We start from the raw sequence: 24,171 nt of genomic DNA, 5'->3' as shown, positions 1-24,171 counted from the left end.
CTGGTAGTTTCCTATTTTAACTTCTTATTTTTACTAACTAGGCACTAAACTCACTTATTCCTATGCTACTGAAAGACTTCAAGTGCTATGGTCCTCTCTACACTTTGGCGCCCTGGAGCAAAGCCCATGCTGCCTTACTCTAGTTGGCCCTGGGTCTTGTGTGACCCGCCCCCCCTTCCACTTCCACAATTGGGAGTCATGGAAAATGGAGCAAGGAGCACCAAGAAACACAATTTTTATGGCCTTTAGAAACATTCATATAACTCTAGGGAACACCGGTATAAAATAGGATTTTAATAATAGTGATGATTGTTGCAATTGTAGTAGTTAACATTTATATAGCACCTACAGGTTTCAAATTGCTCATGCCAAGGATGATTTCCTTTTATCCTTATCTCAACCCTAGGAAGTAAATGCAGTTTTTATTCCCATTTTACAGACGAGAAAAATGAAGATGACAGAAATGAAAGAAAATTTTCCAATTTAGAGTTGGACTTGCCTAGCGTGGTAAACCTTGAGCTTCTTTGGTTTGTCTCCTAGGGCACTGTGTAATAAAAATGCTAATCCCTAGCTTTTTGTCTACTAGGTACCAGGCACTGTGCTAACCACTTTACAATATTATCTCATTTGAGCCTCACAACAGGCCTTGGAGGTTGTTGTTGTTCGTCCTTCGTTCTTGACGAAAAGCGATGACGTCACCAGGATGATGTCTTGACTTGAGTGTGAGTTGGATCTGAGTGAGGCAGAGCTGTGCAAAGTTGTCAGCCTGGATCTCTCCTTCAGGGTAAATGGAATCCGGTGGCAAGACAAAGGTCAAGATGCCTGGCCATGATGGCCCAGGATGCAGTGGGTGATCTTGACCTTTTAAAATTAAAGTCTTTCTCAGGTCTCGGTTTGTCTAAGGCCACACCCACTCAATGAGAAAAGGCTAGGTAAGAATTACCTGGAAGGTATGTGCTATTATTACCCCCTTTTAACTCATGAGGAAACTGAGGTAGACATCATTTAATTGACTTTCCCAGGGTCACACAGCTAGTATCTGAGGCCAGATCTGAACTTGAGTCTTTGCTTTATCCACAACATCACCTAGCTGCTACCTCTATTGAATTAGCTTGACTCTGGAGTGGCAGTGTAGCCTTATCTAATGACACAGGGCCCCTTTGACTTTCCCTCAGTAGGCCTTGTAAAACAGCTTCCTGGGCTACAGCTGTCCGTCAAACGGGTCTTTCTGATCACCTGACCCTAAGACAAAAGTGTAGTGATGAGTTTCTACATTCTAGGAGCTTCATTTCCTTAGAGCAGGGGTTCTTAACCTGGGGACCTGAGACTTTCAAAAAAATCTATTCTGATAACTGAATTTTGACATAATGGTTTTTCTTCGTAATCCTATGTATTTTATTTTACTTTTTTTTTTTTTTGGTGAGGCAATCAGAGTTAAGAGACTTGCCCAGCATCACACAGCTAGTAAGTGTGATATTTCTGAGGCCGGAGCTGAACTCAGGTCCCTTAACCTAAGAATAAGGTTTAAATCTTCTTGAGAGGCAGATACCCTATGAGAAAGGTAACAGTTCAAGTTGTTATCAGTGAGTTCTACCTTGATGTTTTTTAACATCCAGGCTTCATATTTTGATTGATGGAGGGCTAAGGGAATGGGGGAGGGGCATTGAGGATAGAGGAAAGGGAAGTGGGAGGCTGCTAAGGACCTGTCTGAAAGTGCAGGGAAGGACCCACCTCCATCACTTTACCTCCAGGTGGCCCTGGACCACAGAGGTCTTCATGAATCCAAAAGTAAGAGCGAACAAGATGGCATTTCTGAGGGCGCAGGGAAGTAGATGTCCTCAGCCAAAAGGAAAAGCAGATTTTATGACTTCCCCTGGCCCATGGCTTCTTGTTGTGGGTGTGATCTTTCTGGGATTTCCAAGCCTTACAGCTCTATAGCTGCAACGAGGCCAATTCTTCTGGAAAACCTGGACTTCTATCAACTGTGAGTCAGTGTTAATTAGAGATTAGAATAAGCATTCACATTTGAATTTCACTGTCATATCAATCCTCGTTCCTTGTAAATGCCTTGATGCTGCTCTTGGTATGTCTCAGGTAGCTTCATTCTAAAGGACTGTAAGACTATATCAGTAGGCCAATAAAATGAGGCCTGAGCAGGCTAATCTTCTTGGGAATGCCTTGGCATTCTGACTGCAAGAGGAGACGGAGTTGTGAGTAAGTGTCCTGGCATGGTCCTGTGGGCAGAAGGCCTTGATTCCATCCTGTGCGATAGCCTAGCCCCAGCTCTAGACTGAGTACAGGCTGACCAGACCATTGGGATGCCTTGCGTCTCTAGGATGAATCAGCAGAACATCCCCACAGACGTGGCTCCCTTGCCAGTCCTCTCTGTAAGCACTATCCAGGGGGCAAGGAAGAGTTTTTTGAGGGCTATGACCCTGAGAGTACAGCCCTTGATGACGAGTGTTCCGCTCAAATTCATGCCACTTGGGAAAGATTAGAACTGAGACGGAGAGTTAAGGAAGGCAGCTTGGCATCATGGACAGATTGCCAGGCTTAGAGTCAGGGATAATAACATTCACTAGCATTTATGTAGTACTTTACATGCTATTGCCTTTGATATTCATAATAACCCTGTGAGGTGGGTGAGGAAACTGAGTCTGAGAGAATGCCACACTCAGGGTTAACGCAACTAGTAAGTGTTGGAGGCCAGATTGGAACTCAGTTCTTCCTGATTAGGAAACGAGCCCTCTATTCACTATACCATCTAATTGTGTTTCTTCATCCGAGAGTTTCCTCCATCAATGAAAATCATTGGTTTGGTTATTGTTCACTTTTTTCAGTCATGTCTGACTCTTCATGACACCACTTGGGGTCTTCTTGGCAAAGATACTGGAATGCTTTGCCATTTCCTTCTCCAGCTCATTCTACAGATAAGGAACTGAGGCAAATGTACCTATTCCTAAACCATTGGAACAATTATGAATTTTCAATATCAGTGGATGTGTTCTCACTCTTTTTCTAGCTCTGTAATTACCAGCCTTAGGTCATGACTCAAATTGGCATCAGGCAGAGGACCACAGAAGGGCCACAAAATATCCTTCCAGATAAACACAAAATGGAATGGAGCTGTTTTGGTAGGGCAGGGATGGTCAGTCGAGGATGGGTCAGTCTTCACCAGTGTGATGACTGCAGTAGCTTTATCGTTGCCACCCCCCATTTGTAATACCCCAAAGATTTGCTAGTGACCTCCAGCTCTGTATGGGGCCCACTTTATTTGCCTTCTTTATTTGCCATTTGGCCTATTAGGAAATGCAAAGCAAGGATGGGGAAGGGGAACAGACCTTCTATGGCTGGATAACATGCCCAGAAAGTTAAAGGAGTGCAGCTGTTTTCTGGTACAGGTGCCCTGTGTAGGTAGAGTTCGACCTCTTCTTAGCTCTAGGTCTTTCCTTCCTGAATCTGAGAAATCTGGTTTCTCTCTCTAGCTGACTTTGTTTTCTTCTAACAACAGTCTAAGCTTTTCCCGACATCCATTGATAGTGAGGACTTGAGGTTTTTTCCAGCCGATTCTCAGGTACAATGTCTGGGGTTTAGACAAAATAGTAGACATTTCCCCACACCCCAGAGCTGGTTGATTTTTCTCCCTGGTCCCCACACCCAGAGTCTTTTCTTCTTCTCCAAACTGCTCTTCTCCTGCTCCTGACCTTAATTAACTTAATCCTTTCTCTTCCCCTCTGACTCATCACAGTGTTTTTCCTTCTTGTTGTTCAGAAGTTTCTGTTCTCAGACTCCTCCTATCTCATCCAACACCTCAAGTCCACACTATCTTTCACCTTTTGTTCTTCTCCAGTATTCTATATTCCAGTCAAACTAGCCTGCTAGATGTTCCAAATATATGACATTTCTTCCATCTCCCATCTTGGGGACTTGGCATAGGTGACCTCACCCTACCTCCAAGCACACACCTTTAGGGAACAAACTCCCTTCCCAACCTCACCTCACCTTATGGAATCCCTACTTTCCTTTAAAGCCCATCTCAGGTGTCACCTCCTATGCTCCTGAGTTTCCTTATTTTCCCCCAGGGGTCAGTGATCTCATCCTCTTGAAATTACTTTATATAACTTTCTATGTAATTTGTATGACCTATCTGTGTCCGTTCTTAGCACCCTCTGCTTGCTTTTCTGTCATTCTGTCCCTATTACTGTAAAGTAAAATGAACAAAACTAAGGGATAGTTCTTTGTTCCATGTATCTGAGGTAGATAGGCTGGATGAAGAAGAACTGGGGTCCTAGAGTTAAACTGGAACAGAGCAAGCTGAATTACCTTCAGCAATCACAAAACCCCTTTAATGACTCCAAATTTCCATGAAAACAAAGATGCATCATTTTAATGTAAACTTTTTGCTGGCATTACCTTATGGCAAGTGAGACATGGAATCTAAAATACATACCACATAGAGGTCAATGGAGAGGTGTCTGGTGGGTTTGTGAGCAGACTGCAACATAGGACAGGTGAGGAACTCTGCTGAAGAACAGGAGTTAAAGTATCCCCTCAAAGAACTGTATGATAGTAAGATGAGGTGGACTGGTTATGTGGAAGGGTGGGGTAGGGGTGGGGCTGACTGTTGGAAGCCTGGACGGCTCCATTGTTACCCTCTTCACCTCAAAAGAAACTGAAGAAAGCAAGTTGGGAGACTTGAGGAAGACATGGTCAGGAGTCTCCAAAGATGGGCAGGCACAAATAGATTGGGACTTGTATTACTGGGGGGAACTTCCAAATTGATGAGATCACAGATCCATTTTAGTACTGAGTATATCTGTATATATGTTGCATACTGACACCTGCCCCCCCACCCCGCCCCAGTCAATAGAATTTAGGCTCCCTAAACGGACCAGTTTCAACTGCTTCTAATGACACTAACTATAGGATCATTGATTTAGAGCTGGAAGGGAATCAGGAGAAGCCTTGGCATCCACTAAACCTGGGTTCAAGTCCTTTCTCTAGCAAGTATTAACTATGATTACGGATAGATTACTGCACCACTCAATTCATGAGGCAATTCTCTCACACTATCAGTTATGGTTGTTGTTGCTGAATCCTTTCATTCGTGACCAACTGTGTCCAACTCTTTGTGATCCCATTTGGGCTTTTCTTGGCAAAGATACTAGAGTGCTTTACCATTTCCTTCTCCGTCTCATTTTACAGATGAAGAAACTAAGGCAAATGGCTAAATGATTTGATCAGGGTCACACAGCCAGTAAGTGTCTGAGGCTAGATCTGAACACAGGAAGATAAGTCTTCCTGATTCTCAGCCCAGTGCTCTATCCACTACATTGCATAGTTGCTCAGTCATGGGCATCTTTTCTGGTGGAAGAAGTTTCCATAGTTGGCATCTATGATATTACAGGTTCACATATACAAAAAAGGCAATTTTCTCCTAGCACATGAATTGCTACCAAGGTAAAATGACTGGGGATGGGAATGGATACTTGCAGACTTCATGTAGTCAGAGTTCTGATTAGAACACACTTTGAACAATTGGCTGAATTTAGTAAAATTTCACAAAACACTTAAAAAGTCTTTTAAACATTTAGTGGTTTATTTATTTTAGAGGGAGAGGCATGTCGTGAATCAAACCAAAATAAAAAACACACTTGAAAACTCCACCTCCCACCAAATATTTTCTTTCTTTTCCAAGATACAGAGTTGCTGACACATGGGCAGAGAATCTGGAGGCAGAGTTTGAAGTCTGACCTCTTTAAGAAAAATCTTTGTAATTAGTGACCCTTCTTGTAAAATAACAGACAACACTCTTGAACCCAGTTCAAAGGAAAGTTAACTCCTAGAATTATTCGGTTTCATATGTGGTAAGAAACTTTCTCTCCTGGTGTGTCATATTTTGGGACAATTGGCTCCGTTTGCCTTTGCAAGTTTCAGAAAAGGGTGGGAATGACCATTTTTTTTTTTTGGCACTGGAGCCAGAGTCAGTATTTGTCTTTTTCTGAAAGTCAGGTAGAAGGAAAGCAGGCCAGGTCAACTGAGTAAAAAAAAACCCCACGGATGTTTAATAGCTTATTTTCTTTCTCATTGGGGGCCCAGGCAACCTTCGCTTTGCTCGATGGCTATGAATCATCAGCTTTAAAGTGGGAGCTAGAGTGATGTGACAAATACAATGAAAGGTTCCTTTGCCTTCACTGTCCTGTTTTTCAAGCACGTGGAACCCAAGTCACTTGTAATTGTATAATTAAGGGGATGCCATTCATCTTATTTTTAATGTAAGACGTCTTTTTTATTATGAACTTAATAAACATGAACATTTCAATATAAAGAGAACAGAAAAGGGGATTGTGAATTTCTGCTGGGTACCAATTGAATTTTTTAAAATGTGTATATTAAATTTAACACTGCAATAATAAACATGAGCTGCTCGTCTGAGTCCCCTTTTGAACTTCCTTCTCTCTTCTTCTGTGTATTTAAAAAAATGCCATTCATTTTACAGGAGAGAAAGGATCAGATGGTAATATGGATGGCAAGGATTGATGTACAAATCTTTCCTCCCCACTCCCAAAGGTTATCTATTCTTATGTCATGCCTTCTGACTATACATACGATTAGTTCTTTGTTGACCCAGGAAAGAGTGAGAAAAGGCAAGAATTTGGATTAGGTTTGGATAAAATATGCTATCAGATTGGATACCATCAATGCTTTCTTTGCATCTAAGAACTGAAAATGGAGCCCTTTGTGAGATGTTCCCTATTTTGAGAGAGGAGCTGTGGGGTAAGAGACATGGGAGAATATCCGAGATGGAAGAAGATAAATCTAGATACAAGATCAGGCCAATCATTTGACATTACTTATCTGCCCTTGGAACTTAAATTGCATAGTCTCTCATTCAAACTGTCATCTGGTATCTTTTTTTTTTCTTTTTTGTGTAATAGCTAACCATTTATATGAACATGAAAAAAGGTACTATTATGGTGATTCACTTTGACCCTCAGTTTCTTCATCTGTAAAACATATACACTACTAATATCTGTAGTGTTTACCTCAGAGTTATTAAGGATTAAGTGAGTTTCATCCATTCATTCATTCAACAAGCATTTATTAAACACCTACTATGTGTCTTTAAGACTCCTCTCTAACTGTACCTTCTTCAGGAGGCTCTTTTTGGTTCTCCTCACCTCTGAGACTATCTTGCTTTTATATAATTTGAGAAGGGATGAGTGTCTGAACTACCGTGTAAGTAGAAGAAAGATGGTGGCTGAGAGATAACATGGGAGATGAGATCAACAATATTTGACAGTTGATTGAATGTGCAAAAGAGTGAAAGCTAGATCTGATGTTGGGATCCTAGGTGATTAGAAGAATGGTGATGTCCTTAACAGGTGGAATAAAGTTAGAAAGAAGGATAGGTTACAGAAGAAAGGCTAGGGCATCATCGGTTTCATAATTGTAATTCAATTCATGGGAGCTGATAGGATTACTAAGAGATGGTATATATGGAGAAGAGGTCATAGGAAAGATCATTGGTGGGTACACCCAGACATGAAATGGAGAGGGGCATGAGTGATGATTCAACAAAGCATAATAAAAAGGAATTTTTTATTATACATACATACATTTTTTTTTATTATACATACAGTTAGGAAGAGAACCAGGAGAAAGCAGTATCATGGAAAATCTAGGGAGGAGAATGGCCCACTGTGATCAAAGGATTCAGAGCTGGAAGGGGCCTTAAATACCATCTAGTCCAATCTTTTCCTTTTAGAGATGAGGAGAGTGGGGGGCCAAAGTCAGATACAGCCTACCAGATTTGGTTCTGAATGAAGGAGTTCCTTTGATGATATTCACATTTTCTGGTTGCTGATTTCACCAAGAAAGACTCAGACCCAGGACAGCACAGAACTTCCCCTGTTATGGGAAAATTCTAGGCCCAGGGCTCTGGGAAGAAACTTCTTTAAAATTATGACAATGTCAACATTTTAATAGTATCTTAGCCCTGTTGGCCTTATAAAAATATACTATGGGGGAGGGATGTGATTTTGTGGGAAATTAAAGCCCTTTCACAGACATTGCAACCAGGATAAGATGAAATCTTGCCTCCATCCCTAGTCACCCACCACCTCCTCAGCCCCATGATAAGAGATTTAGGCAGCTTCTGATCAACTGTGAATTTTGCTTCTAAAGAAGCTAACAAATCTCAAGGTCCTCATAGAATTACAATGACAGTTGTTCCTAGTGATGGAGAAACTGTAAGGACGAATCATGGGATAATAAACTCAGAGCTGTAAGGGGCTTTGGAGATCATTTTGTCCAAACCTCTCCTTTTACAGATGACGAGACTGAAGCAGAGATGTCAGAAGACTGGCCCAAGGTCACAAAGGGTCATAAAAGATGGTACAGCGAAGATTCATCTAAGAACCTCATTCAGGATGCTGGACTGACTATCAAAATATCAGATGGAGCATTTGAACTCAGGTCTTCCTTGACTCCAATTCCAGCACTCTATTACTTCTAAAAAGGAGACCCTCCCTAACAGAGTAGTGAACTAAAAGATACTATTTAATGATGGGAGAAAGAACACATTCAGAAGAATTTTTTCCTACACAGCAACAATATGTATAGCTAGAATCTAAATAGTGCTTTAAGCTTTGCAAAGCACTTTACCAATGGTATTTTGTTTGAGTCTTTCAACTCTGTGAAGTAGAAGCTATTATTATCCCTAATTCACAGATGACAAAAATGAGGCTGAGAAGCACAAAGGGTCACTCAACTATCTGCATCAGAATTTGAATTCACGTCTCTCTTACTTCTAGTCCAACACTCTATACACTATGCCAACCAGCTGCTATGATCATAGTGAATGAATGAGTGAATGGAAAAAATATATTATTAAGCGCTTACTATATGCCAAGCACTGTAATAAATCTCGAGGATACAAAAAGAAAAAGCAAATCAGTCCCTACTCTCAAGAAGCTTCCACTCCAATTTGGGGAGAGAATGCATAAACAAATTTCAGATACAGCAGGGAGAGTAGAAAGACCCAGAAGTAGGTTCAGCAGTAGGAGGGATGGCAAAGCCCAGTGTCCTCAGGCTTCATCTTTGGGGGGGTGGTCTCTTTTCTGATGAAAAGCCAACCCATCACAGAAGCCTTTATAGAAATCCTAATTCTGATATAGTTGAATAATACACCGCTATGCAAAGAGATGAGCATGGTTCTCGGCTCTCTCTTTCTCCTATCTAGACAGGCAACAGCTTTGCTACTACAATACTTGAGACAATCATACACTTTGGACCATCCAGATCAGAAACATCAGATATAAAATACTGAAAAAATTACAATATCTGACAAAGCTGCCCCCTCAGAAACAAGCTCTGCCTAGGAAATCATCTAGAAAATATGATCATCAGATTCACAAACCAGGAGGTTTCTTTCTTTGTCATCCTTCCTTTCTTTTTCCTTCTTCCTTCCTTCTTTCCTTTTTTCTCTCTCCCTCCCTCCTTCCTTCCTTCTTTTCTTAACAACCATATGATTTTTCTTAATGCTCATTTACCTCCTACTCTGAATTTTCCAATTACAGAGGAGATGATTTTTCTCTGCTTTGGGAACCTATAATGTAAAGTGTTAATGTACTCTGACAGGACAGTGAGCAGCCACAATCTAATAATAAACATTTAAAGAAAAGAAAGCTGAATGAAGTCCAGGACATGTCAAGAAATATTAGGGACTATTTTGGTGACTTTAAACTTTATTTAAAAAAAATACACCCAGGGATTGGGGAAGAGGAAGGACAGATTTCTGGATTGTCTGACCAGTTGGCATGTGGGTCGCAGGCTCCTTCAGTCTTAGTTTTCTACAGAAGTATGTCTTCTCACTTTTTTGCACATCACAAATCAAATCTAAAATTAGGTTTCTTTTTACTGGAGTGTAAATGTGTGTGTGCGCGTGTGTGTGTGTGTGTTTGTGTGTGTGTGTATGTGTGCGCACATGCGCAGACATGCCCTGGCTTTTTGTTGTAGGGATGATTTTGTTTCTGTAGCCAGTAAAGATACCAGGATCAGTGACTATCTGAACCAAATTTTAGTAGGGGGTAGGGAAGGGAGAAGAAGTGGAGAAAAGTGAAGTCCAGAATCAGGTGGCTGGTTGGTCTCAGAGCTGATGGATGGCCCACACAATGACTTCACTCCAAGCAATGTGAAAACTAATTGAGAAAACATGTTCCAGTGATGTCTTCATGGAAAAATCCAGATTGGGGCATTTTTTTATTCCTTTAGAATTCCTTGAATATTTGTTGTGCGTGTCTCTACAGCCTCCTGGATCGTTACCCCATTCTTACTAAGAAGGACTAAGATTTGCTGCTTTATCTGAAGTTAGTGCTGTGAGGGGTGGAACTCCCCCAGAGGACTAATGGACCAGTGGTCAGTCAGAGTATGGGGCAGAGAGAAAGATAAGATGCCTTTTTTGTGCTTTTCTATGAAGAGGGAGAAGCAACAGCTCAAGTTCCTGGAAACTCATTTTCTCCTACATCCATCATGGGCACCCCCCATACACACCATGCCTCAGTCTGTCCACGATGACTTCCCTCCACAGAAAACCTTCTTTCCATTTCTTTCTTACTTCTATCAAAGTCCCCTTGATCCTTCAAGGACCATCTCCTCCATGAAACCCTCCCTCCAACAATTCCAGTCAACTGAAGAGATACTTACTAAACTCCTCCAATGAGTCAGGAATTTAACTGGTGTGGAGGATATAGAGGGAACAGAGAAGCAGTCCCTGGCTTCAAGGAGTTACACTCCACTGAGAGAATATTCCATCTTGTAGAGAATTAGAATCCAAGTCATTGAGTAAATCAATCCATTAAACAATAAACATTTTATAAAGTACCTACTATGTACCAACACTGTGCTGAGTACTGGGGATACAAAAAAGAGGCAAAAAATAGTCCCTGCCCTCAAGGAACTTACAATTTCATGGAGAAAACAACATGCGAATACAAAGCAAATTATATGCTGTACAGGATAAATATAAAATAATTAACAGAGGGAAGGCACAAGAATTAAAGTTGGGGGATTCAGGAAGGATTTCCTGGAGGAGGGGAAAGAGAAGAAAAGGGAATAAGCATTTATATGGCACCTACTGTGTGTCAGGCATTATACTAAGTACTTTACAAATATTTCATTTGATTCTCACAGTGACCCTGCAAGGTAGGTGTTGCTAACTATCCCCATTTTACAGTTGAATTAATTGAGGCAAACAGAGGTTAAATGAGTTGTCCAGAGTCACACAACTAGTAAGTATCTGAGGTTGAATTTGCGTTTAGGTCTTCCTGACTTTGGGTCCAGCACTCTATCCACTATACCAGCTGCCTCAGGAAATAGCACCTGAGCTGAGCCTTCAAGGAAGATGGGAATTCTGAGAGGCAGAGAGGAGAAGAGGTTGAATTTAAGGTGTGAGAACAGCTTATGGGAATGTACTTTATGGAAGCATGTCGAGTTCTGGGAACAGTATGTTTGTCAGTGATACTTAATGGGGAGGAGTGTGACAGAAAGCTGGTGGGGTAGGGTTGAACCAGAATGTGGAGAATGTTAAATGCTAGGCTGAGGAATTATCCCCTTTATTCCAATTCTGATAGCTCTTAGTGTCTGTACTAGGCAATTTAGCATTTAAAAAGCTAAGCAATTTCTCTTTCTTCCTATGTTTAAATACTTTCTATGTAGAGGAGAAAGAAAAAGGGGGCATTCCATGCCGGGGCAATAGCTTGAGTGGAGTGGATGGAGGTGTGGGGATCTTCAAGGAAGCACAGGAATGACTATGAGGTGTGTAGGAGATGTGTAGTTCTATGTCTGACCTTAAAGGTAAGTCCTTTGAGGACTGGAACCATGCCTTATATTTCTTGGTATTTCCAGTAGTAACTCGCATAATACCGAGCTTTTACATAGATGCTCAGTAAATACTCATAGAGAAAGATGGAACTGATAGATGGAAATCCAGTCTGGTAGCTTGGGATCATGGGTGTTTGTTCTTTCTGGGCTTCTTAATAATCACTTCACCCTTTGTCCACAGGTTATCATCTGTCAACTAAGAACTTTATCTAAATGCAGTGGAGATAATTATTTTATCACTGATTGTTTCATAAACTTTGCATGATAAGCTGTTTCTTTCTCTAAGTTTATTTCTTCCTATCTACTTTACCTCCCTAAAGGTTAAAAGGAAATAGTCATATTGTTGGATTGGGTAAGGAACTAAAATAAGATGATAGAATTTAGAGCTGAAAGAGATCATGGAGTCCAAAACCCTCCTAAAAATACCTACAAATGCCTTCAGTCAAAATGACAGCTTTCAAAGAATTCTGAATTGAAAGGATGATGTTTTATCATTTCCAAAATGAAATCTGGGGCAAAAAAATACATCTGAACATCTACTGATCTTTCACCCAGATGTCAAGGGGCTTGTAAAGATTATTTAAAGTAGGGAATGCAAACCAACCAGAATGTTAATTATAAAATGTCAAAACATTCAACAGTGTAAATAAAAATGATTTCTTGTGCCAGAAATACCAATAGTAGATTTACACAAATTAGGACATCTAAAATGGAAATGAAATGGGGGAGGGGGGACAATTGCCCCAGGGCTTAGTTTGAAATGGAAAGATAGATCTAAGAAATGCAAATGGAGTGTACAGTATGTTAGAAACCTGCCTTTTCATTCTTATTTTCTCTGGAGCTGAGCCCTCTACCCCAATCCCACAGGCTTGCCTCTGTATTGTCAACATACCATTTCCTTCTCATCAGTATGGATTAGTGGATAGAGAGCTGGATCCGGTGTCAGAGAGATTTGGGTTCAAATCCTACCTTGGTCACTTACTGCTGTGATCTTGGTCAAATCACTTAATCTCTTTGGACTTCAGTTTCTTTATCTGCAAAATGATGGAGCTGGTACCATTGGTCTCTAAGGTCCCTTCCAGCTATAAATCTATGCTCCTATGATCCTTTCCCCTTCCAGATAATATCCATCATTTAGCACTTTAAGTTGTAACAATTAAAAGATCAAAGAATGTGGAAGTTGGGAAAGATAAAAGGAAAAAAAAGGAAGCCCAGTGGCTCCCAAATGTGAAGTAACTTGCCCAAAGTACTATGGCAGATCCAGGATTTGACTCCAAATTCCATTCTATCGTTTGGTATGCTACTTAAGGGCCAGGACCACATCCCCAGCACGTAGCGCAATTAGCTCAATAAATGTTTTTTGGCACCTGTCAATCTAGGCTTTTTCATCTGAGGCTGTGTTCCATTTAGTAGAATGAGCAAGCATTCATTGTACCATGCTTCATTACCAGGCAATTAGAACTCCCTTGACTCATATTTCTTGAGGGTGAGGTGAGGAAGGGGGAGCAGGGAGGGTCAGAGACAACACTGGCCTACTGGCTTATTACCTTTGATGAATCTGTGATCTCACTAATGCGGGTCCTCCCTCTAATGATGCAGAATATAAGCCATCCATGCCCTCTCATCCTGTATGACTGTGTCCATGCACTCCCACATGAATGAATGAAAAGTGTTTCTTAAGCTTTTAAAGAATATCCTAGAAGTGTATCACTGAAAAGAAAGTGGGCCTATCTCCTCCACAGGTGGGTCCACCCAACAATCTGGAGACCTTCCTTTAGTTCATAGGACCACAGATTTAAACCTGAAAGGGACCTTAGTGGCCATCTAGACTAACACCCTCTTTTTGTGGGTTTGGGAACCGAAGTCCAAATAGCCAAACAAAGAAAGCAACAAAACCAAGTGACAAAGTCAGGATTCAAACCCAGATCCTCGGAGTTCAAACCCTGTGTCCTTTACAATGCACTACATTCTCTTGACACTGAGTGAATGCCAATGGAGCATGTGGGCTTTTACTCCATGACTGGCCCACTTTCTTTCAGTGATACACTTCTAGGATATTCTTAAAAGCTTAACAAATGCTTTTCATTCATTCATCTTTTATGTGGCTTCTCTTGTGAAATTCTTGGATGTTAATGTTTATCGTCATAGGTGCAGAATGGCAGGGTCTTTTGATCTAGGATTTTCCATTTCTCTTGAGAGAGATGGGCATTCAATGTAAAGAATGAGACACAACTGATTGTAGATAGGGAAATCATAGCCGTCTGAGACATACCAAGGCGGTTCAGCACATCTGTACCAGATAGCAAATATTTTGTGGTTACTTGGAGACGATCACTGTAGTATAATGGATTGTAAATTTCCTTATAGTAAAAGGCTACTGTGGTTAAGTTTGGACATCAGAGCCCATTCATCCACCATCTCATCGTAGTCAGGTCCTTCCATTTCCAAGGCTTTTTGGTTTTCAGAAAAGACCACTGCTGGGCCCTAAATCTCTCAAACTTCTCCTTAGTCTAAGAGTAAATTTACAAGGAAATTCTGAGTTTCTGACTCTGAATCCAAAGACAAGAAGGAGAACGAAGAAGAGTAAGAGAAGAAAGAAGACTTTATACACTACAAAATCAATTAGGCTCCTGGATAATTCAAAACAACTATTTAATTGGGTCATAACTGAGTGGATGATTAGGAGAAGTGTGGTGCTGAAGAAAGAGTTCTGGATTTGGAGGTAGAGGACATAAGTTCAAATCTCAGCACTGTCACTTATTACCTGCATTGTTGAGAAGTAGAAGGGAAAGGTCTTAGCCCTAGGGGAGGGGCTTGTTGGGAAAGATACTGCCCCATGGAAACAGATGGTAACCCCTGGGGCAGGGACTCTAGTAAGATGCTGCTGGTGAGGCTGTCACATGAACAAGGAGCTTCCCACTTTCTGCAATTTCTGTTTTATCTCATTAATTAACTTAAGAGCCAATTCTTACCACCCTGCCCCATCATCATCTTCTCTTCTCTGTTCTTAATAAATATCAAACATCTCCTTGTTATTGGGAATCTTGGTCCTGGGACTGATTCCTTTTATTCCTTCCAAAGACAAGTCACCCAAGCTACTCTTGTCCTTCTGAGCTATCCTGGGAAAGGTAATGGATAGGTGGAAGATGGATAACTCTCAAGCAATTTTCTAAGCCTCTGTCTCCATTGTAGGAAAGTACCCTAATTTGAAAATTAAATGGGACATTATAGACTCTCATTTATTCTAACAACTTGTGCCCATTTTTATTCATGTTTCATGAAGATGTATGAGTCTTGTATTAATTGGCCTCGCTAGTAGGGAAGGTCCTACTTCACTAATGACTCAAAGGAGGAACCCTCTGGTGAGTTACTGAGTGTGATCTAGGGTAGAATTTCCTCCTCGTATCGACACTGTAGACATAGGGGTGGGTGCAGACAGGCTGCCTTTTTTCCTTCTCAACATATAGTAGAAAAGAAAACCATTAAATCACAACCTCTTCTCTTGCTATGTCTCCACCACATTCTTCCCACCCTTCCCTTGTGCCCCATTCTCAATATTCTCTGGTTCCCATCTCCCTGGAGTCGACCACCTGTAGAAACAATGACAGATGTTGAGGGTAGAATCACTGGACTGGACTGAATATAGATGTCATTTTAGGGGATAGGCAACATATGTGTTTAGGTAGTGATCTAAGAGGATCTGGATTCTGAAGTCTCAACCAAATGATTCAAACAGTCACTGTTTCCTAGAGAGCAAAAAAAAAAAAAATCTTTGATTCTCTTGCTTTGGCTCAGCTCTGTTGCTAGAAGTTCTTACCTACTAGGGATAAATGCTTCCATTCATGGGATCAGAAATTTAGAACTTGATGGAAGCTTAGAGACCACCCTCTTCATTTTACAGATGAAAATAACACTGTCCAGATTACGTAAAAATGACTTCTCAAGTTCGCAGATGTAGATTGGGACTAGGGTCTTCTTCCCACAAGTCTTTCTTCTACCAGTTCCTTGGATTTTTATGATTTTTTTCTCCATTGAATATTGATGTGTATCACAGTCAGGTGGCCCATATAATTCTGGGAATTAGAACATTTGCCTCTTCTAGTTGGTGAGGAAGCAAGGCCCCATTGCAATCTATAGGCTCTGTAAACCAAACCAAACCAAACCCACACCTGAATTCGTGCTTATCCTCGGTTTTTTTAATGAAAGTTGTTTAAAACTGCTCAGGGAAAAGCCATCTTCTGGACATTAAGTATGTGAATGGTTGATCTGTAAACTCAGAGTTACCTGAATGAATCAATAAAAAGGTCCCAGGTACTACTTGGGCTAAGTGCTGGGGATTCAAATACTGAACCACAAGCAAGAGACAGTCTGCCTTCAAACAGCTTACAGCTGAATTATGATGGAGTGTCCCACGTGGGGTGGAAGTCATAAGGCAAATGATTGCCAAATCCTTTCCCCGAATGATACCTTGATAGTTTTGTACTCAAAACTAAGGGGTGGAACTCTGGGGAGAGGGAAGAGTATGTTACTGAAGCCTGGGTCCCACCAGATGTAGAGATCTTTCACCAATCAGGAGTTCAACTAGAAAGCTGGACAGAAACCAGACTGAGGCAAAGGCAAAGAGGATAGAGTGAGATGGGATGATATGAATATGAATAGAGAGAGTATGCTTGGGCTTGATTTACGGAAGTGTGATTTGGACTCCTGGCAGTCATAACTGTATCAAGATCAAATTCATGTTAGAGGGTAGAAGTATGTATGATGGATGCCACAGGTATAAGCTGCATAATCACTTGTCCAGTGTGTTATATGGGGATTCTTTTTTTTGGGGGGGGGGGCGGTGTGGATCATGAGTTGGACAACATGACTTCTGAGGTCTCTTCACATTCTTAAATGTGGTGATTCTGTGAGTCTGACTGTAGTTGTGCCTATGGTTTACGGGTTGAGAAGGAAAGTAGACCCTCAGAGAGGGGCATCATGGTGACAGGATGCTTCAGGTAGGAATGCTATTATTGTACTACCTGCTTCTGGTCTATGTCCCCATCCTGAAACAAAGACCCATCTATTCCACCCTAAAAGTAATGCTAACCATAGGTCATCCATTTGGTAACTTCCCAAAGCAGATACAGTAGTTACAAAACCAGTACAAATGAGGGGGCAGAGCCCTGCTTCTAATGTGCAAGGAGAAAGTTTGATGTTAGCAAAAGATATTAGTGTCTTTCATGAATTTCTAGTCCCTACATAGATTTTCTACAGAAAGGCCTGGCTTCCAATGTCAGCTTTTAATTTCAGTATCTGCTGGGGGCACTCCTCATCCATCCCTCAGAAGTGAACCCCCTCTTATAGCGATGAGCACTTCTCATCCAGTCCTTAGAGGTGAACCCTTCACATGGTGATGAGCATAATGGAGTGGCTGAACCAATTTTCTGTAGCGTCTGCTCTGTGAATGAAACCAAGTGGCCACTGGAGTGAGAGCATTCCATGGACATGTGTGGAGTAATGCTTGATATCCGATTCAAAGAGCAAACTTCTCAGATTTTTTTTTCAGCAGTTTACACTCAGTAACCATGAGAAACTTTCCTCAGGCTCTTCCCCTGCTCTCCTGGCAGCTAGGGGCCTTCCTCTTGCCCTGACTCCCAATTCCATCTCAGTCCAGTACTCAGGGGATTGGGTGGGAAGCAACTGCATCAGCCTGAGTCTGGAACCTGCCCCAGCTCCCACAGGACTCACTGGGAATATTTGGGGTGGAATAAGAAGAGTTGGGATGGGAGTTTCATTTTCCCAGAAGTGATTAGGAAAGAAGGACTACTAGACATGCTCCAGGTTAAGTTAAGTTGGAAGGAGGCCTGTTTTGAAAGGATTGGGCAGAGGAGGAGATAGTATTATTCCTCTGTGCTCAGGGTCTTGAACATGGGTTTACAGGATCAACTAGTCAGTCAATAAGCATTTGTTAAGCACTATTGTGTGCCAGGCACTGTGCTAAGAAAAACTAAAGACAGTCACAGTTCTTAAGGAGTTCACAGTCTAATGGGGAGACAACGTGAAAGCTACTGTGCACAATCAAGATACATACAGGATAAATGGGAGATGATCAACCTAGACAAGGGACCAAGCATTAGGGGGCAGGAGGAATTGATTGCTTTAGCAATCAGAATTTTAATTGGGACTTAAAGGAAGTCAGGGAATCCGGGTGGTGGAAATGCATGAGGAACAGCCAGATGAGACGCCTGGAGTCTGGAGCGGGAAGGGACCTCAGAGGTCATCTTGTCCAGCCCCTTCATTTTACACTAGAAAGCTGAGGACCGTGGATGTTAAATGATTTGCCCAGGGTTACACAGGTAATAAGTGTGAGGAACCATTTTCATTGTACCAAGCTTCTTCATAACTGTTTATAAATTAAACTAACTCAAGAGAAAAGGAAAAAAAGGGAGGAAATCTTGCCAGCAAGAATTCCCTATCACCTTCCCCACTCCCAACCAGCCTTAACACAGCCTTTAGGCTTCACATCACCCTTTAGAGACATCTCATTTCAAGTCTGTTATCAGGAATTCATCAGCATAAAAATGTAGGGGGTGTCAGCAGGAATTCAGTGATTTGTATGGGGAAAGGCTGATAATCAGCCCTCATTTCAAGGTAGGCCCCTGAAGTTTATAAGAGTTTGGGGACTTTCGTTTAAGTCGGGGAAAAACGAATACACCTTCCCTCCACGCCAGGTCCCTGCCTGTCTTTTTGCTACTGGGTGTTTTAATTTATTTTATTTTTTCTGCTGACAGACAACTACAGCCTTCATCAATAGCCCCTGGCTAGGAAATGAAACGTGAGCTGCCTGTATTGATACTTGGCTATGGGAACAAAAGAGGCACATCAGGTTGGCTGAACTTACTGCTCTTTTGGGAGTCTAAGTGTTCACCTGACAAAGGGAGAGAGAGGGACCGAACTAAGGGAAAGACCATAAGATCAGGGCGTTGTCCAGTCTCTGGCACAGGACAGGCATTAAATAAATGTTTATAGGATTGAATGGGACCAGAAATTCCTCCCCCAGGGCAGGTGGGGGCGGGGGAATGTCTTCAGTCTCTGAACAGTCTTGGTTTAGATTCTCTGGAGAAGTTGCTCCTGGCTTTTGGCAATCCCTGGTAATTGCAATCCAGTTCCTAGTTCCATAGCTGGGAGTCCTAAGTAGGGATCATGACACACCAGTCAGTGAGTGAGGGTCTGAGGACATAGGCAGAACAATTGCTACCCTCATTTCCTTAACTTCAGATTACACATTGAGAGTAGAATCCGTAAAGATTTTACTTCTTTTGTTTCCAGCTGGGACGTGTACTTCGTTTCTCTTAATACCCCAAGCACCCAAAAGGCTTTGCTGTAATAGACTTTAATGCCTGAAACACCCATAAATTATCCTCCAAACTGTTACAACTTCCAATCTGGAACGACTTGGAAAAACCAGCCCGGCAAGCAAGATCTTTTTTAATCTCTCACTTTTTAGGAGCACAGAAAGTTAGAGCAGCAAACCCTTTTCATTATAATCTGGGAGTTATGTTCCTAGGAAAAGAACAGCCTCAATCAGCCCGAAGTAAAGTACTCTCGGGTGTCGTTGCCTGACCCTGAAGTCTTCTCTCTCCCTCTTTCTGTCCTCCCTGCTTTAGCTGAAGAAGGTGCTGCCACCTCAGCCAAGCCTCCCCTGCACCTGGCAACACCCGGCAGGGAAGGATGTCCCAAGAAGGAGGAGCTGAAGCCTTGGCTACCTCGGCCGGCACCTGAAGGTGCCCGTGGCGTTTTTTTTTTTTTTTTTTAAATGAAAGGCTGGCGTAGCCCAGCCCTACTGCCAGTTTCTCGATAGCACATCAAGCGTTCCCATCCCCAGAACTGAGTCTTTGACCTTGGGCACAGCCAGAGTCCGTGAGCTCAGGAGGCGAGACTTGATCCCTCAGGGTCCCAACTGCTACGGTGGGGGAAACCGGAGGGGGACCAGAAAGTGAACGCTAAGCCGATTTTCTGGGCTTTGAGCTGAGCTTTTCGTCTCACCTGGGGAGCCCTGGGACCGCGCAGCCTTAGGGCAGCGGGGTTACTTTCCGGACTCAGCCCACTCTCGTGCACTCGGGAGCAAAATACTAGTACTTGGCTCTCCCAAGCCTTCCGCGTGATCAAAGCCAGTGGCCCCCGCCCCCACCCCTCACAAATTCGTTCCTTCACTTGCAGGTTTCTCTCCCCAGGCGCCGCGTGCCCGCAGAGAAGCCTTCCTAGGGCCTGCGGGGTTCGCGGTGTGGAGCGCAGCTAAGGCGCACACCGTGGAGCCATCGGAGCCTGGCAAGATCCGCGTGCCCCCCAGCCCAGTCCGGCTCCCCAGTCGCGCTCTCGGCAAAGTGCCGCCCAGTTCACTCACCTTGGGGCTGTGCCTCTGGATACCCGGAGCCTAGGGGTTGCCCAGAGGGTCGTTGATTTCGCTGGACCCGCGTCCGTAGACACTCTCCCAGGCGAACACAGCCATCCACGCTGCCCCAGGTCCTCGCCTTGTGCGCCTCTGCCCGTGCGCTGCAGTGCCGGTGCTCTGGGGCAGTCCTGACTCACTCGGAGCTCAGCTCCCCTCGGGCTTGCAGCGCTTTCTGCTGGAGTGGCTGGCTCATGCTCTCCTCCTTAGCATTTTTTTATTTTAGTCCCTCCCCTTTCAAGGCTGCTCAAAACCTCCCCCCCCCCTTACCCGCCCCCACCCCCACCCCCACCCCAGCACCTGCTCTGACTGACTCTGAAGGGTTGTCTGCTCCTGAGGGGAGGGGTCCCAGGGCTAGTCCAGGGTTCCGAGACTAGGAGGGCTGATCGATCCCAGGCCAGTGCCAGACCCAGGAAGCTCCGGAAGGGAGTAGAGACATTGTCTCTCGTTGTCACTACCTCGGGCAGCTTCTCTAAAAAAGGAGAGCAGGACAGGGTGAAGGGGCTGCACACAGGTTTGGGAGGCGGAGGCTCCCAGAGATACCCAGGGCTAGGCGTTGTGTTTGGGGAGGACGGAGGTATACTCTTTTAAGCTCCCAGGTTCCCTGGTTGCCCCCTCCCTCCTGGTCCAGCTTGCTAGCCTCTGGCCACCTCGAGGGTGGGCACGCACTTCTCTGCATCCCTCTCTGATTTTCGCAGGTTAAGAGTTCTTCTTCCCAGACATTTCGGAGCTGATCCCTAGGAGAGAGACCCTGAGACGCAGACCCCGAGGGGCGTTCCCACGAAACGGAGGTCCCAAATGGAGCCCCAACGCGGTGGGGTGCTAGCCGGGACTATAAAACTCGTGGAACAGAGGCCCTGAATTTGGGAGAGACATAGTGACAGCAGGCAAAGGCGTGACTAAGGGATGGCCACGGTCTATTTGCCAGGGACGGCCGATGCCAAGGTGGAGGGAATAGGTCCTCTGCCTCTAACTAGAGTGACACCCCCTCTCAGCTGAGACACATACACCTCAGACCCTTCCCCACAGCCCAGTAGCTCGACTGACCTCTCTTCTGAGCTGTTCTCCACACTCCTTCCTAGGTTCCTTCTGTCCCTTTGTGTGTGGAGCGTTCTTGGTTAAACCCCCAATTTCTGCCTTGTAGCTTCCTTTTGAAAGCCAAGTTGGAGGGGGTTTGGTTGGTTGCCTGGGCGCAACAAAGCCCCACGTGGCCCAGCCAAGCGCCACAGACCGTGCCAAGGGCCTTCTGGCACATCACCCACTGCCATGCCAGGTTTTCACCAGTGTGAACTATTGAAGGGGCCAGAGTTATCCCCCGCCTCACCCCCCACCAAACGCGGTGTCTCTAGGAGTTCTATTTTATTCTAATCTTTGAAAAAATCCTATTCCGTCCTGGCTTCACAGACTGTTAGATTGTGAGGTTGGTGAGCGAATGGGGGAAGGGGGTCGCCTTATATAGCCTTGTTGAAGTACAGCAAAAAGACATACTGCTACTAGCCAAATGTCTTTCTGTCTCTGTCTTTCTCTGCCTCTCTCTGTCTCTGTCTCTCTCCCTCCCTCTCTCCCTCCTTTCCTCTCTCTTTCCCTCCCTCCCTCTCTATGTCTCCCTCCCTCTCTCTGTCTCCCTCCAGGTGCTCGCAGGTGGTGGAGGTATTTTTGATTGATCTCACTTGGAGTTCTTTCTCAGAAGCTCCAACGAGGCCTGAGAAGGGGAGGGAGGGCTGAAGTGCTCTCCTCTCCCAAGACCCTTTACCTGCCACATCCTGGTGTTGCAGGCTGTTCTAGTACTGGGCAGAAAGGGAAGGTGTTTCCTTTGACCTATTGAAGGGAAATACAAGGGAAACCTTGAGACCTCAGGTAAAGTACCATCTTTGTGAGTTCACTTCCTTTCTCCCGTGCTTTTTGCGACTGGGTCAAAGATGACCAGGCCTATCCTAACCTGCTCATCTGTGAAGGCTAAACTTTGGAGCCTCCACTGCCACTTGGCAATGAAGAAAGGAGGGCATTGAGGTAGTGACCAAAGCCTAGAGGGGGATTCAGAGGTTATCTCAGGCTTTCCAGCTACTGGAAACTGGAGGTACCAAAAAGTGAAACAGTGACAAGAGCCCCCAATTTGGAGTTAGATCAGGAGTCTTGAGAAAAGGACTAACAGTTGTGGGAAGCAGTAAAGGCTTCTTGGAGGTGGTAGTACTGGACACTAGCCTTGAAGGGACATAGGTGTTTATTGGATGGGATTTGATTGGACCAGAGGCTGGGGCCACGAATCTGCATCCTGGTTCTGCTGTTTACTGCCCTGTAATGGTGGGCAAGGCATTGCACTTTTGTGGGTTTCATTTTTGTCATCTCTAAAATGAGGGTATTGAATGGAATTATCTTTATGATTCCTTTCAAATTAATTCTAGCCTGATTATTCCATTGCACAGCTGGGAAAACTAAGGCACAGATATTCAGTGCTTTTTTCAAAGTCCTGCATTAAAAGAACTAAAGCCAGTCTTTCACCTCAGACTTCCTATTTGTTCAGTATAACTTTACTGTCCCTTAGAATCATAGATTCAGAGCTGGAGCCTTGGAAGTCCACTAATCTGAGTCCCTCATTTTATAGATAATGAAATCACAGATCAGAGAGGTTAAGTAATTTGCCAAAAGTCACACAGGCAGTAAAATGTACAAAGTGGGCATTTGCATCCAAGTCTTTTAACTTCAAATCCAGTGTTCTTTGCGCTGCACGTTAGTGAATACATACATTACCTATAGGGTAATAATTCTCTCATTTCATCTTCCCACAATATTTGAGGAAAATAGTGCAAACATTATTAATAAAAGGTTACAGATGGAGAGAGTGTGACCTAATGGATAGAGAGAGCCAGCTTCAGAATTAGGAGTCCTGCCTTTGACCCTTCCTGGTTGTGGGACTCTGAGCCAATCATTAACCTCTCAGTATTTTAGGGAATTCTCTAAGACCATCAGCTTCAGAGAAGGCACTATTTTATAAAGGTAGAGGAATTTCTTATACCAGTGAAGTCACAGGTCCTGTCCTTATCCCTTATTCTTTATCTTAGAAGGAAAATGAGCCTCCCGGAGATTAAATGGTCTAAGATTCCTTGCCTATATATGACACTCTGGTACTCAAAATTAAAGTCTTCCAAATACCTATTTCATTAAACCATGTGAATATACATGGTGAGAATGTAAATGGGGACTGAGGCTGATGTTAAACTATGGTGTCTTCATTTCCACTTAATTATCATCATCACCATCACAATTCACACTTAGCCAGTACTTTAAGGTTTCTTCAGCATTGCTCTCAACAACCCTGTGAGGTGCATAGTACAAGTGCTGGATTCCGATGATGCCACTAAGCTCGAGAGCCAGGATTTAAACCAGGGGCTTCTTATCACCTGTGGGATCGAACACAAAATCCTCTGTTTGGCATTCAAAGTCCTTCATAACCTGCCCCCTCCATCCTTTTCAGTCTTCTCCCACCATACTTCCAGCCATGTACTCCTGTCTTCAGTGACACTGGCCAGTAGCTGTTCCTTGAACAAGACACTCCATCTCTCAGCTCCAGGCATTTTCTCTGGCTGTCCCCCATGCCTGGAATGCTCTTCCTCCTCATCTCTGCCTCCTCTGGCTTTATTCCAGTCCCTGCTATAATTACAACCAATCCCTCTTAATTCTAATACCTTCCCTTTACTAATTATTTCCCATTTATCCCGAATATTAGCTTGCCTGTGTACATCTGATTGCTCATTGTCTCTCCCATTAGATTGTGAGCTCCTTGAAGGCAGGGACCATCTTTTGTCTTTCTTTGTATCCCCAGGGCTTAGCATAGTGCCTGGCATATTGTAGGTGCTTAA

General features: G+C 43.5%; 1 protein-coding gene across 1 annotated transcript in view; it reads right to left on the bottom strand.

Moving 5' to 3' along the window:
- NGF (nerve growth factor) overlaps positions 1–20,424 on the bottom strand; it is an 80,532-nt gene extending 60,108 nt beyond the window's left edge. The window contains exon 1 of the mRNA XM_036767920.1: positions 20,270–20,424. The gene's annotated coding sequence lies outside the window, so the exon portion shown is untranslated. The remainder of the gene's footprint in view (positions 1–20,269) is intronic.
- Positions 20,425–24,171: the final 3,747 nt, after the last annotated feature.

This window comes from Trichosurus vulpecula, chromosome 7, assembly GCF_011100635.1.
Source record: "Trichosurus vulpecula isolate mTriVul1 chromosome 7, mTriVul1.pri, whole genome shotgun sequence".
NCBI lineage: Eukaryota > Metazoa > Chordata > Mammalia > Diprotodontia > Phalangeridae > Trichosurus > Trichosurus vulpecula.
The sequence above is the reverse complement of the archived record's forward strand: the minus strand, read 5'-3'. Positions and strand labels throughout refer to the sequence as shown.